The 19,295-nt window shown below is 34.6% G+C and overlaps 1 protein-coding gene across 1 annotated transcript in view; it reads left to right on the top strand.

Moving 5' to 3' along the window:
• The first annotated feature begins 260 nt into the window (after positions 1-260).
• Positions 261-19,295, top strand: part of LOC120634195 (5-hydroxytryptamine receptor 1-like) — a 192,185-nt gene continuing 173,150 nt past the window's right edge. The window contains exon 1 of the mRNA XM_039904655.1: positions 261-572. The gene's annotated coding sequence lies outside the window, so the exon portion shown is untranslated. The remainder of the gene's footprint in view (positions 573-19,295) is intronic.

The raw sequence follows: 19,295 nt of genomic DNA, 5'->3' as shown, positions 1-19,295 counted from the left end.
ATACAAATAAAAGTAAAAAGTGATTAATAAGAATATCATAATTAACTCACGGTTTTTCCTTTTTAATAATATGACATTATTTGAAAAAATGCATTCCATTTTCATACGGGATTCGATTTTGAAAAGGGATTCGATTTTCAAAATACAGCGGTTTCAAAGAGGTAGAGCTACAGGTGCGCGTTGACCTAGCCGAACAACAGCGAACGAATCGCCGGCAGGCAGCGTTCAGGCCAGGCCAGTTCGAACTCAGCATTCCCACTGTAAGGACGTTAGTGATACGCCGCGTGAAAACCGTTCGTCGTGAAACCGAAAATACGATTTGGAAATGGCCGTTATTACAAGTTACACAGTGAAGTGTTGTGAAGTTGCGAAAAATTGTTTTGTGACTTAAAAATGTTTATTAGTTAGTTTCTAAGACTGACAAACCCTTTAATAAGTTTAATATGGTGTTGTTTTAAGTTTGTTTGCTCGAAGTTGGTGAGAATTGATAAAACAATTGAGTATCTAGTAAGTCAGTTGGACGTAATATTTTGTGATTGGACCCTGGAGGCTTGTTTAGTTGCTGCTTTGACGTAAGTAAAGTTTTTACCTTACGTTCGGAAAATTCTTGAAAATTAATCGCAAAGTTTTTGGAATGAAACTTGCTATACTTTCATGGTTTTATAAAGGTGATTTAACATTAATTATGGATGGTGAATTAGGTATATATATTTTATTAGTTTTGAACAAAAAGAAAAACTCATGTCGAAGTTATTCCATCATTGCCAATTACTTATCTAAGTATATAAGTTATAAAAAATTAGGAATTATGAATAAGTTTGTCCAACTTTATTTGTGTTGTGTGAGTGTGTTGTGTGAGTGTTGAATAATAATTTATTACTTAATCCGATTACGCGACGTGCATTTTTATGTTAATTTTCACTTATATACTTGATTCAGCGGAATGGAGAGGCACATTCTGTTATTTTTACATTAATAATTACAAACGGGTCGAATTGGTGGCTATGATATTAAATTAAAAAATACTCTCTCATTTGGAGTAGTTATTAATTTGGCATTCTGCATTAAGATTATTTATTGTTTTGATTATATTATATTTATATTTTGACATTATGTAGAGTAAGTTCTCTAAATATGGACTACCATAAGGATTTGTATAAATAAAACACAAAATAAGGAAGCGAAATCAGTCTTTTTGAATGCAATTAGTACAGAAACTATTTTAGAATTATAAGCAATACTTAAAATGTCTTAAAGAAACAAATTATTTAACAAACTAATTTTTTCTATAAAATATGACAAATTGAAACATTTTAAAATAGGCAGCTCAATATGGACCACTAGGTTTTTTAAATGGACCTATGGTGTCTAATATGGAGCACACTAAGTTTAATAGCGAATAACATCCATTTTTATTCAACAATTATAATTACGTTCCTCAGTGTAGTAGTAACAACCACCATAGATACAAATGAACCATCGGCATTCTTACATATTACGCAAGTCACTGTTGAACCTCTTTCAGCTGATGTTGTAGACTTTATTTGTCTTTTACCTTTTTCGGCCAATATTTCTGGTATTTTTGAAGGTACCACCGTTATTCCGGTCTCATCAACATTGTATATATTGTTTGCCGTATATTTGAATTTATCCATAGCTTCATCTAATAATGGATGTACATGTACATTCTTGCGTACTATGTGTACTTAACATGCATATGCAGCTAGATCGGCCTCTAACTCGGCGGGAAATGTTGCTTTCCTCCCGAGTTTCATATTTGTCACCTCCTGTAAAGGCTTCTTTTTAAAGAGATAAACGGATGAGTGTGGTTTTTGGCACATTATAGATTTTCGATGCTTTTAAGTATCCCATTTTGCGCACTTGAATAGCCAATATCGCCATAGTCATAGAATCTTTGTCCCATTTTTGCCTATTCCTTTGTTTAGGTGTTGTCGCCATATCCTAAAACAAAAAGTGAACAAGGCTTACAATATATGGTCTATGGATCATATATGCACTAGTCCATTTTCAAAACCATTCATAGGTCCATATTACAAAATGATGCAATATCAAAGTTATAATTTCGTAAAAAAATAATGTTATAAGATACAGCCACGAAATATACTAGATAAATATAAATATACTATATTACTAGACGAATAATTACTATAAAGTTTCCCGAATGGGGACAGTTCAAATATAATGATTATAATTGTAGCTGTAATAATGTTACAAAACTTACCGAAAATTTACATCAAATAGCGCTCTAATCTCAAAATGGTTGCCGCTGACACGTACGCACATCTAGCTCTGTTAGAATTCCCTGGCGGAACGCGACCAGGTAAGGCCATCAAATGCAGCTAACTTCACATTGATAACAGCGCCATCTTGCCTAATGTTGCTATGGTCCATATTATAAGACTGGTCCATATTTAGAGAACTTACTCTACCTTCTTGATGGTTTTGATTTACTTATATATAAATGTCATTCAAAATTCCATTATGATGAAAATAAGTACCGAAATAAATACTGTTGGTAACGAATATTGCCAAAAAAATTTTTTTTTTTTTATTACTTTAAATTTGAATTTTATAAATCAGCACTAATCATTTATAGAATACAAATTCAGTTTTGCATAGAAAGAGTTACTTGGCGGAAGACCATAGACTATTTAAGCTCAGTACAGGCCTTTTAGAACATAGACCCAACACGCAGCTCCAATGCAAATTCGCGGGCATCAACGGCTATTGCATTGTACGAAAATCGAATACCTTACTATCGTTTTTATATGTCCCCACGTTGTTCTAGTGGTTAGCATATTGCATTACGATTTTGAGGTCCAGGATTTGATCCCGGATCTAGCCAAGGTTTGTTTTTTCATCGAATTTTTCCGATAGACGTTCTTAGTAAGAGACCGCAGTAAGGAAATTTTCATTTTGACCTACCTCCTAGTCCCGAAAATTGACTGCGATCTTTAAGGATATCCGGAAGTAGATTCGGTAGATTCCGAAGCCTCATCCACTGACAGGACTTTTGGAGGGACTAGGACAAGCAAGCTCCGCTTTTATCTCACACAAGATAGAACAAAGATTGTTAAATTGTAAAACGACGTTGGAAAAGAGCAACTGCTGAGTTTTTTGCCGGCTTCTTCTCGGTAGAATCTGCCTTCCGAACCGGTGGTTGAGTCACTACAAACAGACATACTTGACGTTTCAAAAGTGCTTATATTAGGCCTACTTGAAACAAATGAATTTTGAATTTGAAATTTGAAGTTTGAATTTTGAATTTGAATTTTGAATTTAAATTTTGAATTTGAATTTTGAATTTGGGAGTTCCAAAAACTACGGTCCCGAGCCTCTTATTTCCAGCGGCTCCCAGTGACTCGCTTGTTCACCTCGTTGGGGGCCGAGCAACGCTGCGCTTACCAGTGGCGGGGTATACCAGTACCATAGTACCACAACGTCTCTCGGTTCTCCGAGCTGTGTGCCCCACCCATTGCCACTTCAGCTTCTCGACTCAATAAGCGATGACGGGTAACTCGAGTTTTTTTTTTTTTTTAAATTATAAATATACTACGACAATACACACATCGCCATCTAGCCCCAAAGTAAGCCTAGCTTCTATTATGGGTACTAAGATGACTGATGAATATTATTAAGAATAATATATCTACATAAATACTTAGAATCCCGAATATCTTGCTTCCAGGAAATCCCCCAAGTTACCAAGAAACGAGGAGGTAACTGGTCTCAGCTAAAGCTTTTACGAGAAAACTGACCTCCCTGGCGCAACGGTGAGCGCTGTGAATATAAGTAGGAGGTCCCAAGTTCTATTTCCGGAATAGATAATTTGCGAATTTATACTTTCTGAATTTTCTCTGGTCTGTTGGGAGGCTTTGGCCGTGGCTAGTTACCCCCTACCGACTAAGATCTGCCGCTAAGCGATTTAGTGTTCCAGTCCGATGTCGCGTAGAAACCGATTAGGGGTATAGCTACCATACTCCTAAACAGGTAAGCCAGCTTCCATCTTAGACTGCATAATCACAGTTAAGGGCTAACTTGTAGTGGAATAAAAAAAAAAGAACGAGATCAGAGGAGAGAAATTCAGTAATTATAGACTCTCAAATGGTCCGTACTAACGCGGGCTCTTGAACTACTTGCAAGACCACGCTCACCACTGCGTCATCAAGATTGACAATACTGATGATGATTTTATTCCGGTAACAGACGCAGGCATAGCACGTAATAAAAAACTCTCAAAGGCAAAGTAAACATCACTCATGTAATGTATAGTAAATATATGCCAATCATCCCAGCAAATATGTACAAGCAATTTGCTCTGATGACATAATATATAAACGCTATATTATATCTACATTAAAACTGGACGCTATAGTAACAATGCATCAAAGGTTATATTTGCCTATCAGTAATCGCGGTAGGTGTTAGTTCTCGGTCAAAGATATTAAACCTTATATCTATTAGTCACAGATAGGTCAAAGCGGCAAGGTCATAAGTTAGAAATAATGGCCAGTTGGCTTTTATTCAACCACGTTTTCAATTGCTACCAAACGTTATTTTATATAATGTTTCGTGTACCTAATTAGGGTTATTAATATCTTAATAAAATTATAAATGCAATAGTGATAGTCAGCGTAAAATAAAGCAATCTTTTACACCACAATAGATTGCGACACACATTTTTTCACGTAAGACAGTCAAAGAGCCGAATGGTATGATTTATTCTGTAATTTCTTCTCTAGTATGAGAAATGAGGCATGCGCTCGGAGGTAAGTATTAATCTGAATAGGGTAAATATGAATTCATACAGTGTATGAATTCATATTTATATTCATACAGTGTATGAATTCATATTTATATTCATACAGTGTATGAATTCATATTCATATTTATACATCATTGAAAGATGAAAAAAAAAATGTTTTTTGCAGAAAGTGGTACTTTTATACAAGTATATGAAATTAAAGTGGAGACTTATAAATTTTGCCTATTAGGCGTGCAAGGAAAATCCATCTTTACAAGATTTCATTTTTTTATGTGTTTTTATGTGTTACCAATAAAAAAATAATAAACTCTTAAAAACTCATTGACAATTTATATCATTATTACAATAATTAGGCTATTTTAATCCAGCTCCGCCTCCGGGAACCGGTTGAGGCACAAGCAGACCTGACGTTTAAAAATGTTTTAAAAGATTTTTTTATTTTATGGCCTGTGTTATCAATATAATTTTACAGTTCCTATTTTTAGAATTTTCCATCTTTTGAAAGATGAGAGCGGAGCGGCCTATTGCCATGTCGTTAAGAAATTCATCAGTCTTAACTTTAGTGTAAGATACCTTTGGGGTACTAATGGGGCTGGCTGAAAACCAGTGCTGCGCGTTTTAGTTTGCAGCTATACTGAGCCAGCTCCTTTGTCACACATTTTTTTTTTAATTTTTATACTTTAACAATTATTTTATTTCACAAATCTAACATTTTATACAAATGTGTGACAATAAATACGATTTTTCTTTCTTTCTTTGGAATCATATTATAAAAGCACATATACTCAATCTTACACATGACTTCAGTACTTTTCGCAAACAATATACTGATGTCACTAACTTAGGTACGAGTTTGTCTGTATTTCAGGTAAGTCGGTTGTCTATATCCACTTTCCATTTGGAAAGAGCTATGTTTTCCCATACAAATACTATATTGTTATAAATATATTGTGAAGCTTCAGTTAGTATGCTTATTTTTTTTATTTTTCACAGAGGGGTTCGCGTGTTTTAAGTTTAAATATTAAACAATAGCTCTTTTCTGCAATATGAATACAGTTAAAATATATAGCTTTGCCCCATTATAAGATCTCGTAAGAAATTACACTATGGTATATGGTGGATTATATAGCCATAATATGACGGTGAACTCATCCCGCAACTCTAATCTTAGCGGACATATCTTCGGTCATACTCGGACTTCATTGTCAATGACACCGGGTATTTACGTTACGTTAATTTACGTTTTTTAAATGCCAGAAAACATTATATGAATTATTGCCAAAATATATGCCCTTGTCACTTTTTTCATCGCTGTATTACTCAGTTAATGCTATTCTAGTAACATTCTATAGCACAGTGCAGTGTGGATTGGTTGATTATTATAATCATCATGCCAGCTATTGGACGTGCAATGGACATAGGATAAGTATTAGTGTGTAATTGTTCGTAAGTATGTATATAATAATAATACACCCTACCAATCGGTTTCCCTTGGTTTTCCTAATCCTAAGGTTGCCTGGAAGAGATCGCTACTAAGCGATAAGGCCGCCCTTTGTATCCTACTTTTTAAGTTTATTTTTGTTGTGTCCATTGTTTTTTTTTACTATTTGTGGTGTACAAATAAATTGTATAAATAAAATAAATAAATAAAATAGGAATTTTTTGGAGGGTCCCGAACTCCACGCTCGTGTACCGTTCACAATTAAAATATGACTTGCTTCAACGGTGAATGCAAACATCCAGCATCTTGTATTTCTTGGAGGGTCTTGATTTCCACGCTCTTGTACCATTAACAATTAAAATATGACTTGCTTTAACGGTGAATGCAAACATCCAGCATCTTGTATTTCTTGGAGGGTCTTGATTTCCACGCTCTTGTACCATTAACAATTAAAATATGACTTGCTTTAACGGTGAATGCAAACATCCAGCATCTTGTATTTCTTGGAGGGTCTTGATTTCCACGCTCTTGTACCATAAACAATTAAAATATGACTTGCTTTAACGGTGAATGCAAACATCCAGCATCTTGTATTTCTTGGAGGGTCTTGATTTCCACGCTCTTGTACCATTAACAATTAAAATATGACTTGCTTTAACGGTGAAGGCAAACATCCAGCATCTTGTATTTCTAGGAGGGTCTTGAATTCTACGCTCTTGTACCATTTACAATTAAAATATGACTTGCTTTCACGGTGAAGGCAAATATCCAGCATCTTGTATTTCTTGGAGGGTCTTGAATTCCACGCTCTTGTACCATTAACAATTAAAATATGACTTGCTTTAACGGTGAAGGCAAACATCCAGCATCTTGTATTTCTTGGAGGGTCTTGAATTCCACGCTCTTGTACCATTAACAATTAAAATATGACTTGCTTTAACGGTGAATGCAAACATCCAGCATCTTGTATTTCTTGTAGGGTCTTGAATTCCACGCTCTTGTACCTTTTATAATAAGAATATGACTCGCTTTAACTGTGACGGAAAACATCGCGAGGAAACCAGCATGCCTGAGAGTTCTCAATAATGTTCTAAATCGTGTGGAATCGTGTGGAGTCATCTTCTTAATATAATCCGGTGGATTATCCTCAGAAGATGTTGACTTTACAATGAATAATCGAACACACAGAGGGCATGGAGGGTACATTGTCGCAGATCTGTTTGGTGCGGAGTATAAAGATTGAAGAAATTATAAATAACGCCATACAGATTCTCCTGCTTTTCGCGGAGTCTAGCAAATAAAACTTAATTTTTGTAGGGCATTAGTGTTTTAGAACATACAACCACTACTCAAATCGAATGGGATTTTTATCCATTATTATAACTCGATGTCAGTGATAATAGCAGAAACCGACTGTCTATCGTTTTTTTCGAGGCACGAGTTACCGCCAATTTTATAATTCCAGCCTACTAGGTATAGATATTTCTTTAAAAAAACTCAAAACCTGTTAATCACTAGTTGAACATATCCTGTCCATCCTCTAGTGCAACGAAGGTAGTAGGTACTCTGTAATGATATCTTGTCACAACCACCTCCATATTTGTTAATTCTTAGGGCCAGTTGTCAACTGATTGTCTATCCAGTTGTACACTCATTGTGAATTAATAAGGCTGGTAGGTTAACATTAATTAGAAACAAACTTATTGAACATAAATGCTGGCAATATCACGAAATATAGCCAACATTTAAGAACGCTACTTTAGCCCGCCAATCTGCATTGAAGCACCATGGTGGGCCCAAGTTCTATATTCCGCTCCCATATCTATAAACACACACAGCAACACACATAAAATTAAAACATGTATTTGATCTTTTAGATCTGGTGAAGTTATTAAGTCATAAAAAGTGGTTTACATTTACATTTGATCAACCAGGTGTTAGAATGAAGTATTTTTAAATTCCAACCTTCGGGTAACCTAGGTAAATAATAAAAAAAAGATTTACGCTGCTTTTCCGGTAAAGAGCACTGTACTAGTGGAATCACAATAAACAAATAACAAAATTGAATTTTATTGCTTAAACATATAAAATAAGTGTGTATTGTGATATGTTCATATCTTAACATAGTATAAAACACATAGTAACACGTACTCTTTGTACGCCTAAATCGAATGCCTAATGATTGAGGCATTCGATTAAGGCGATGTCTTTAGAAGTTTCACCAACTCTCTCATAACTATTGGTAAACGGTTGGAAGTTGCCTGTGAGTCTCCTAAGATTAGGCGTAATTTTTTTGTTAGTGAAAACAGGCTTTAGACCTTTCAAACTACGCAACAGATTTTAATGCATTTGTTTTTAGCGATATATAGAGTAATTCAAGAGGAAGGTTTTTATGTAAACATACATATTATAGAAGAGAAAAGCAAAAAAATACAAAGCTTTGTCATTTTATGTCGTAACAAACATATTTTTGTGCGCTTCGATTGCAAACGTTGGCTAGACATTACGAGAGATTAAATTAATGTGCTACGGAATCTATATCTATATCTAAATCTATATCTATATATTATATATAAATGAATTGCTGTTCGTTAGTCTCACTAAAATTAGAAAACCAGCCCAAGTAAAATCAAATGACTCCTGCCACTTATTAGGTACGTGTCGTAGGTACTATGCACGTGTCAGCCTTTTATCTTTAATAGGGTTGTCATAAAAACACTTAGAATGTTTTAAATTAGTTTGTATGGCAAAATAAATATGCTTCGTTTGATTTAATATTTATACTGGGTGATTCCTTATGAAATATACTTTTGCACTCTTCAACAGTATTTCGTAATTCCGTCACACGTTGTAAAACACTTGTGAGCTCTCCATAATACTCAAAGGCGTGTGAAGTCCACCAATCCGCACGCCGCAATGGCCAGCGTGGTGGATCACGGGCTTAGACGTAGGTCTTAACAACAGAATGAGAATATTCTGGAAGAGCGGATAAGTGGTTTTTTTTAGACGACAGACGTCAGACGTCAGATAAGTTAAAAGGGTTTGTACCTCAAGAGGTAATTACGTATAAGTATGTGTCAAAACTAGCTGACCTTAAACTCGTACGTTTAGTACGGCAATGGCATTGAGCGTAGATACCGGTGGACCTAATCTCTTCAAATATTCGTTGACTCATCTTTGGTTGATATTTTGTTTACAACATTTTTCATTGATTACCTGCTGCTATTGGTCGCAGCTTGATGTGTAGCCAACAAGCCTTCCTTCATAAATGGTACTTCCAATAAATTCTCAATTCGATCCAAATTTTTTTTCTATTTTCTAAGATAAGAGCGTTCCACCAAACAAACTATTAAGCTTTATAATATTTTTATAGAGATAATGACTTCATGCAAATGTCTAGCGGGGTTTATTTCGGAGTTATGTGCGTTTTTAATTTAATCAATTCAAATGTTAGTTGTTACATTGTCAAAGGAAAAGATCGAATTTCTGGATCATCATCTTGTTGACTTTACGTCGTCTGGTAATGCAGTATCATTTAGATATAAATAATAATATAATAAATAAATATACTACGACAGTACACACATCGCCATCTAGCCCCAAAGTAAGCGTAGCTTGTGTTATGGGTACTAAGATAGCTGATGAATATTTTTTTATGAATATAATACACATAAATACTAATAATATACAGATAAACACAGAAAAACATTCATGTTCATCACACAAACATTTTCCAGTTGTGGGAATCGAAGCCGCGACCTTGGACTCAGAAAGCAGGGTCGCTGCTAACTGCGCCACTCGGCCGTCCATGATATGTTGACTTTACAATTCACAATTATTGCAAGTTCGGATTTTCTTAATGTAGTGATGATGTTCAACCAATGACTTCGCGTATATTCGTCCAGAACTAAAAATATAATGAACTAGCTGTTGCCCGCTACTTCGTCCGCTTTAGTTTTTGTTTTTTAAGTATATTTTTAATTTCTTGTAAAAAAAAACTAATTACATTAATTAGTTTTTAGTTATATTTTTTTCAATTAAGTGTATCTCTAAAAATAACTGTAGTGTTTAGGTATAAAAATGAAAAGGAAGTCCTTAAATTTTTTGAACTCGCGTTAACATTGAAGGTCGGATTGGAATAAAATTAAAAGTATTTTAGTGCTATATACCCGTAATAATAAAGCTATTCAATGATTAAGAATTAATACTGCGATATAATAAATAAATACACTACGACAATACACATGTGTGTATTGTCGTAGTGTATTTATCCATCTAGCCCCAAAGTAAGCATAGCTTGTGTTATGGGTGCTATGATGACTGATGAATTATTATATGAATAATATACATAAATACTTATAATATATAGATAAACACTGAAAAACATTAATGTTCATCACACAAACATTTTCCAGTGGTGAGATCGAACCCACGGCCTTGGCTCAGAAAGCAGGGTCGCTGCCCACTGCGCCAATCAGCCGTCAATGTAACCCACTTCTGTTTTGACCGACTTCTGCTTTCTCATAAAATTTGAGAAAACAAAAGCTTCTATTGCGACTTGACAGATAGATATGTTCTCCGCGGATTTTTTTGTACCTAATATTGAGTAGGTACTTTAATCGTGTTCTACATAATTTTAATGTATCATCATATGTTTTCGCACACGTCAAGTAATTAATTTTATAGGTAAAATTTAATTACTTTGGATTACATCATTGGAATTAAGTATTTAATTTTTTTATTAAAAATATGAAATAATTAATGCCTATGTTATTTTGTGATAGTTTAGCTGTCGTTTGGCGAAGAAATGCTTAAAATGAGCAGGTACTTTCGGAGCCTATTGGGTACAAACAAACAAAAAATATCATTCCTCTTTATTATTATAGTATAGTTATATTAGTATAGATTATGTTGTGGTAATTACTATACAAGTCTTCTACAATCAAATCCGCGTCTACGCTTTTTGCGACGTTTTAATCTTTGATGAACATTGTTTTTGCTATAGGTTTTTACGCTATCTGTCGACTTTGTAAACGTTAATGATAATATGTACCCATTTGAGATTTTAACCTATCGCGTACTAACAATTCGATTAAGTAACATGAAAGTAACCTGTATATGACAAAGCAGCGGTGGCAGATAGACTTGAGGTTAGGGCTTCAGTTATGTGCGTTTTTAATTTAAGAAATTAAAGTGTCACTTGTTTTAACGGAAAGGAAATCGTCGTGAGGAAGCATGCGCGCCTGAGAGTTCTCCATAACATTCTTAAAGGCGTGTGCAGTCTACCAATCCGCACTTGGCCAGTTCAGCGTTGTGATCTGGGGCGTAAACCTTGCTCATTCTGACAGTTAACTCGTATGCCCAATAGTGGGCCGGTATCATCAGAAAGATAATGTTATATAGAGTTCTTGCGATTATTTACCGCTTAGGACAGCCTCCAACCTCATATAATAGAGGCTTTTAGACTACCAAAGAATGTAAAACTATAAAAAAAAAGTTAAAAAGGTAAAAGTCGTTAAAGCCCACCACGCTGCTCCAATGTGGTTTGGTGGGCCGAACGATTATTATAAAGCACGACGGGTCAATTTAAACTCCGAGGCTCAACGCCAATTTCTTAACACCGGGCTTGTTGCTACCGAGAATTCTTTAACAGAAAAACCTAACAAGTTTTAACCTGACCCAGGATTCGAACCCAGGAGCTCGTGATCTGTAGTTAAACATGCTTACCACTAGACCAACGAGCCGCTCAATACGATCATAATTTTTTTTTGCCTTTTTTCGGGTAACTAACCGTGCACCTAGGTGCTTCTCCTACCGTTTGGTGAAATGGGAATTCGTATTTACCCATACACCCATTGCGTTACAGTAGGAATTAGTTCTAGGCTAATCTTTGAAATGGCCAAACCGATTTTGATTTGACTTCGAAAGATATGTTTGAATTAGAAGACTAGGTTCTTCTAACCGCGTGAAATTCTTAGTCTTTTTCGGAAATTTTCGGAGTATTTCCTAGCCTTTATTGCGTAAATATTGTAAGAGAAATCAATTTTAAAGAAAGGTAAATGGGCCTAAACTATGGGCATTGGAAAAAGAAAGAGTTGTCTTTGACATTGAATCCATATTTGACGGCCGTCTGGCGTAGTGGACAGCGACCCTGCTTTCTGACTCCTAGGCCGTGGGTTCGATTACCACAACTGGAAAGTGTTTGTGTGATGAACAAGATTGTTTTTTCAGTGTCTGGTTGTTTATCTGTATATTATAAGTTTCTTAGTACCCATAACACTAGCTACACTTACTTTGGGGCTAGATGGCGATGTGTGTATTGTTGTAGTATATTTATTTATTCATATTTTTATAAATGCAAAAGGGTGTTGTATGGTCTCCGTATCACGTATAAATAATTCTTATTCAATTAAATTTGTGGTTTGAATATGAGGTTTTTTTTTATATGTTTAGATTAGTAGGAACACTAAAAATAATTAGTAACTTACTATCTTATTCACTGAATTCGATCATAGTATGTAAACATAATCAAAAAAGTAGGTAGGTATAACAAAACAGCACATACAATTTGGCGGCCTGACCGATTCAGAATGGCGAATAAAAACAAACACATAAAATAGCTACCTATTGGTGTTGCATAAATGTATAGGTACCCCATACAATAATATTTAAAACCAAATCCAAAATAAAAATAATATGTAAAAATTATGTTTAGGTACTAAAAATAATAAAATAAATTAAGTAACTTTTTATTTTTCATCTGGCGTCTGAGTTGACAAGAGACATTTAATGTAATTTGTATGATTTTTACTTTCTGCTTTGTTTTCTGAAAAAAAAATAATGGCTAAACCGAATAAAGACGAGATTAGAGTACAAAATAAAATATTTGTAAAATCCTTATTTTGTTTGTTTATTTGTCCTTCCGTTACGCTGTAACTTAGCAACCAATCAACGTGATTTTTTGCACAGAGTTAGTTAAAAGGACGGTTCTTTTTATCCCAGGAAAACAAAAGGCTCCCATGGAATTTTCTAAAAATACGTGATAAACTTTGACAACTTTTTTTTTCTTTTTTCGCTTGGTTGTTGGATCAATCGGATACAGAAGGCAGTAGTCATCGAAACGGCGCGTATTGTGAGGAGGTTCCTCACTCTGGAGCCCTAACCGCCGGTTGCTTTTGCATTCAAAAGCCCCGCAAGCGGAGGGTTGATTTTTTTTTTATAAATTTTTAATAGTGTTTTCTATTTTATTTTTAAGCATTGTTAAAAATTTAAAAAATTAATAAGAATAAATGATAGAAAAATAAAAATTCTTATTCAATTTATTGAACAGTTTCAAGAAAGAATTAAAATTGTATTTTATTCGCGGCCAATTTTCCTGACATTGTCCTAGTGTGTGGGTGGATTTTCGATACACTTCAAACTTGTATGGGATTCAGACGATGCAAATAAACCTCATGCCTTTGTCACTAGTCTTGAATCAGAACTTGTGCAAAACATCGTCATATCCGTGATAAAGAAAATCCGCATCAAGCCTGTGAAACGATGTAGCCATAATACCACAGTAAACAATGAATGAAGACAGTCATACAGAGGTGGGCTTGGTTACACCGTTTGCGTCTGACATATCTCGGCGACAAGGGTCTTTGAGCGTGCCAGCTATATGTAGGTAATCTGTGCATTCATACTTTAGATACGCATCTACGAACACTCTATTTAGTTGTTAATGAAAAGAAAGAAAGAAATTATGAAAAATCGTATTTATTGTCACACATTTGTGTAAAATGTTACATTTGTGTCATAAAATTGTTAAATTATAAAAAAATGTGTGACAAAGGAGCTGGCTCAGTATAGCTGCGTATTAAAGCCAGCCCCATTATCTTCGTCGTCACTGAATCCTCGCGACTAAACAATAACAAAATAATCATAAAAAAGGACAAGAACATAGAATATAATATAATTGAAAATGTGCGTGTGTGTGTGTGTGTGCGTGCGTTTGTTATAGAGAACTCAACACACCATTGTATAGTGTGATCAGGATTCTTGTTCTGAATTTTAGTATTAAAGATTTTCTTTTTCCATTATTTCTTACTAGTAATACAGTTATTTTGCAAAGTGGGTAAATAATTAAACGTTTGATTAGAATAAATATACAAATGCCAGATATTTTATTACATTGATTAGCATTTTAATGATATGCTAATAAGATTATATTGGATCATAGCCAATGTTAATGACATTGTGTCTTTGGGATATTTTGTTATTAATAATGGTGCATTCTTGTATGAGCCGAATGTCAACTCATAATATTCGACATAAAACACTCATTGAAAAACTTACAAACGTACTAGTCGCCCCTACGCTTTTCCTGATTTTCTTATCATGGGACCATCTTTGAAATATCTTCTTTCCAAAAAGAATAAAAACCATCCAAATCGGTTCACAAATGACGAAGTTATCCGCGAACAAACATAAAAAAAGCATATGTACATTCGAATCGAGTAACCTCCTCCTTTTTTTAAGTCGGTTAAAAATATTCAAAATTTCTTTATTTATGTAGGCCTGTCATAGGCACTTATGAAGAGAAAAAGAAAAGGAAAGACTAACAAACAAAAAAAGTAAAGCTTTTACAAAAATGTATAACAAACTAATGTCGAATTCACTGTACATATCTAATGGTTATTAGATACTGTTCACTGTTAAAAGAGGTTTCTTTTAACAGTTAACTGTTAAAAAAGGCGCGACTTGCACGAGTGTTAATGTAATTCCATACAAAAGACGTATTTTAATACAAATTGCGATAGAGGGCGCTAATGTGTAGCACATTAGCGATAGTCACATTTTTCCAAGAACCATGGAAATAAGGCGCGCACAAAGAATACGTTTTCTATAGAAGCGAACGTAGGTAGTAATATAAAAAGTACATTGTCATTTGTATTATAAGCATGTTGCTTTAATGTTAAATGTAAAAGTGTTTCATAGTAATGGGCTTTGCTTTGCGGAAGGTAGACCTTTTGTGGAAACAACACTTTGTAATCATATTGTATAAACATAACCTACTGTACGTTATTGTATGAAAATAATATAGACCTTTGAAAAGTAGATCAATACTACAATGTTTCCTAATAGATGGCGCTACAGTATCTATAAGACTGATATAAATGCATATGCCAATTTCGGCATCGGCAGTCGCAGAGCCGTAGCTTAGTGGCCATAGCAAGAAAGTCGCAGGTTCTATTGCTGTCGATTCCGAACATTTTTATATGCACTGTAAATTTATAAAATCGATATCTCCTCCAAGTGTAGGTAGAAACACTATGAAAAATCATATTGGATAGAAGCAGGCGTTACTTTGCGGAAATCCATGATATATTATCAAAATTAAGCTTAATTTGCTATACTCCGCGAAAAGCAGGAGAATCTGTGTGGTGTAATTTATAATTTCTTCAATCTTCTTCAATTTCTTCAATCCGGAGATCTGTTTGGTGTGGAGTATAAGGATTGAAGAAATTATAAATTACACCACACAGATTCTCCTGCTTTTCGCGGAGTATAGCAAATTAAGCTTAATTTTGATAATAATGAAAAATCATTAAATTTATGAACATGTGAAAAATTATTTATTTTTCATTTCATCATCAATAGCTTAAAACGGTTCACTGCTGGGCTAAAGACCTCCCATAACCGAACGATTTGCTTATAATCCCCACGCTGGGCAGACGGCTTGATAATCGCAGTAGAAGGGAAGAGGGGTGCATAGAGGGTATGCATAGAGTATGCAGATGATATAAAATTAAGAAAATCTTCAGTCATCATCAAAAGCCTACAAGCGTCTACTGCTGAACATAGGCCTTTCCAAGAGCGCGACACTACACACGGTCCTCCGCCTTTCTCATCCAGCCGCTTCCAGCCTTTTTAAGGTCGTCTGTCCAGCTGGTCGTCCCACACTGCGCTTACCGATTCGCGGTCTCCACTCTAGAACACGTCTGTCCCAACGGCCATCGGTCCTACGACAGACATGACCTGCCCACTGCCACTTTAACTTGCTTATCCTTTGAGCTATGTCGGTGACCTTGGTTCTTCTACAGATTTCGTCGTTGCGAATTCTATCCCGAAGAGAGACTCCCAACATAGCTCGCTCCATAGCGCGTTGCGCGACTTTAAATTTGTGGATCAGGTCGACTGTCAGTGTCCACGTCTCGGCTCCATATGTCATTTCGTACTGGATACTTTGTATATATATGTATGTACATATATATACGCACGTAGGGTGCGTTGTTTTTTAACTCTCTTTGATTTGTGTAGAAGTGTTAATAACCAATTTAAACTTTAATCCTTGGTCACATTAATCTATATATATATAATGAAAATGGTCTTCGTTTGAGGCTCAATCACGCCTAAACCACTGATCGTATCGACATGAAACTACCACCATTCGATGCGAAATTTTTCCTAGATGGTTTATGGCTATCTATTTTTTGAATTCCAACATTCCTTCATTTTTTTATTGCTGTTTTACTTTTATGAACATTTATCCCGCTAATAAAAACAAAAGATAAGCATTTTCTCTTGATTCTTTTGTTTTCATGGATTTCAACAGAGTGTATTAAACGGATTATGGTTTTTTACATTCAGCTAAGAATTTACTCACGGTAGTGGAGAACGGCTGGACCAATTGGGCTTTTTTTATCTTCAGAATTGTCAGGAGAAAGTTTTGTATGTAAGAAAATTTTAAAAAAGCCCGATAAAAAGTTAAAAATTTCGATGATAATCGAAGAATTCCCATCTATATAGTCACTCACCACGAAATCTCGGGAACCATAAGACTTAGAAACGTGAAACTTGGTAGGAATATTACTTTTGCTATGTAGAGGTCAGCTATGAATAGATTTTAAGAAATTCATTCCCCAAAGGGGATTGCGGGGGCGTTAACAATGAACAATTCCCGTTTATAAACTATAGCTCCTATAGTCTTCAAATTTGGTAGGAATCTTCTGTAAGAGGTGTAGAAATAGGCTATGAACGAATTTTACGATAGCTCACCCCACAGGGGGTTGCGGGGGTGGGTATTAACAATTAATATTTTTAATTTTCCAGCTAAAGCTCCTACAAGCTCCAAATTTTGTAGGAATTTTCTATAAGTGATGTAAAAATGATTTATGAACAAATTTTACGATATCCCACCCCAAAGAAGATTGCGGGGGCGTTAACAATGAAAATTTTCAATTTCCAAGCGATAGCTCCTATAGACTCCAAATTTAGTGAGAGTGTTCTATATGTAATATAAAAATGATCTTTGAGCGGATTTTACAATGAATCACCTCCAATAAGGTTCGCGGGGGTGGGTGTTAACAATAAAAAATTTCAATTTCGAAATATAGCTTCTAAAAATTCTAAATATGGTAGGAATCTTTTATTATTCACATAAAGAACATCTCAAAATGGATTTCAATAAAGTCTACTTCCGACAGGAATTGCGGGGGTGGGTGTTAAAATCTAAAATTTTTATTTCTAACCTGTAACTTCTACAGACTCCAAATTTGGTGGGGATCTTCATGTATGTAGGGATATTCGTGTTTTTCCTTACAACAATCGTCTTTTTGGCAGCGGAGAAAAAGTCATTGAGAGGTTTCATAAACTTAACTTTACATGTAGCTATCCAATCAACGGACTAAGAATTTTACATTCATTTTACTTTTGCAGACTACATAACCGACGAATTCTTTTATTGCGGGATCGCGGAAATGTAACAGATTAAAATGAATGCATTTTCCAAGCACATGAGATGTGGAAAAGAAATTTAGTTACTTATTCCAATAGAATTCATAAAAAACATGCACAATTAATTTTCTATAAAAAATTGATGTCACGGAGAAAATTTTAGTTAACAGAAAATTCGTCGCACTTGAACCTAGACAGATTTCAACTTCACATATGAGACTTGCAATGACTTTAACTTAAACTTTCAATGCTCATTTCAAATTTTTTTCTTCATGTCAATTATTATTAATTTTTGGAAGAAAGGCACGGAAATGTTATAATGATTGCACATTGAAAGTTACAATTAATATTAGTGAGAAAAATCACCTGGATGAAAGATACAGGCTAAATCGATGGAATTTGGAATTTGAGTAAGTCTAAACAATATCGATGCTTACAGTTCTATCCGCGGGGCCTATTTATGTTCATACAAAAATAAAAAAAAAAGGAGAATAATAAAAATATGAAAAAAATAAATAAAAATGAAATATAAAATGTAATATATTTCCTTTTTCAATTCGCCCAGCGAAGCGGGCTGGAAACGGCTAGTTTCTTTATAAACTTAAAATAATTTGAAACTAATCGATAGCTTGACGATTCAATTCACAAGCTATTTAGTTTTCACGTATATTGGCCCCCAAAGACTGTCCCACTGGTTTTCTTTAAGAACGATCTTTATTTGGTGCTTTAAGTTACATTAAGAGATGATCTAAGCTCCGCTTTCATCTCTCACAAAATAGAAAATTGAATGTTAAAATGAAAAATGTTACCAGTTGATATATATTATGAAAATTAAGCTTAATTTGCATTTTAAATTCAACATTTCCTGAGGATGTTATTTCATTGTTAAGATTTTATCTTAACAATTATTCATTGTAATGTCAAAATCTCCTGAGGTTGCTCCGGTTTCGGAGCGAAAAGTGCGTAGGGGGTAAATTGCCGAATATCTGTTTTGTGTCGAGTATAAGGATTGAAGAAATTAGTAATAACACCATACAGATTCTCCTGCTCTTCGCGGAGTATAGCAAATTAAGCCTAATTTTCATAAAATATCATGGATTTCCGCAAAGTAACGCCTGCTTCTATCTAATATTTCTCACAAGATAAAAAAATGAATGTTAAAATGAAAAATATAAAATGTAAACAGTTGATGTTGAAAAAGAGCAACTTCTGAGCTTCTGGCCGGCTTCTCGGTAGAATTTGCCTGCCGAACCGGTGGTAGAGTTACTACAAACAGACTGGCGTTTCTCAAAAGTGCTTATATTAGGCCTACTTGAAAGAAATGAATTATGATTTTTTTTTCATCTGATG

The sequence above is a fragment of the Pararge aegeria genome, chromosome 23 (assembly GCF_905163445.1).
Source record: "Pararge aegeria chromosome 23, ilParAegt1.1, whole genome shotgun sequence".
Lineage (NCBI taxonomy): Eukaryota > Metazoa > Arthropoda > Insecta > Lepidoptera > Nymphalidae > Pararge > Pararge aegeria.
Note: the sequence above shows the minus strand (reverse complement) of the source record. Positions and strands in the feature narration are given on the sequence as shown.